Source organism: Morone saxatilis, unplaced genomic scaffold, assembly GCF_004916995.1.
Source record: "Morone saxatilis isolate NCDOM2014 unplaced genomic scaffold, NCSU_SB_2.0 Contig0, whole genome shotgun sequence".
In the NCBI taxonomy this organism is placed as follows: domain Eukaryota; kingdom Metazoa; phylum Chordata; class Actinopteri; family Moronidae; genus Morone; species Morone saxatilis.
This window is the reverse complement of record NW_023339650.1, coordinates 2,079,450-2,079,727: the sequence shown is the minus strand read 5'-3', so window position 1 is coordinate 2,079,727 and position 278 is coordinate 2,079,450. Positions and strand designations below refer to the sequence as shown.

The window sequence follows — 278 nt, the reverse complement described above, 5'->3', positions numbered from 1 at the left end:
TTGCTAATCTGCAATAAAACACAATAAGGTCAGCTGAGGCTGATAGGAACGCCATCAGCTTTTTAGGTATCTGGTCATAAATTAAAGTATTAGACAAATTTGACATTATGGTGGTGCTAGATCAATTATTATAATTCAGCTTGGGTGGAACATAGATGTACCAAATTCAATGGTGATTCATCCAGTCTTTGAGACATTTACTAAAAAAGAAAAATGTACACCTCATGTTGGTTCAAGAGATAAGGAAGATGGTCACCAAAGTCACTAGGATTCATCCT

At 35.6% G+C, this 278-nt stretch overlaps 1 protein-coding gene across 1 annotated transcript in view; it reads right to left on the bottom strand.

Annotated features, from left to right (window-relative positions):
* The window catches only part of scospondin (subcommissural organ spondin), a 78,752-nt gene that overhangs the window by 8,727 nt on the left and 69,747 nt on the right, over nucleotides 1–278 (bottom strand). The window lies entirely within an intron of this gene.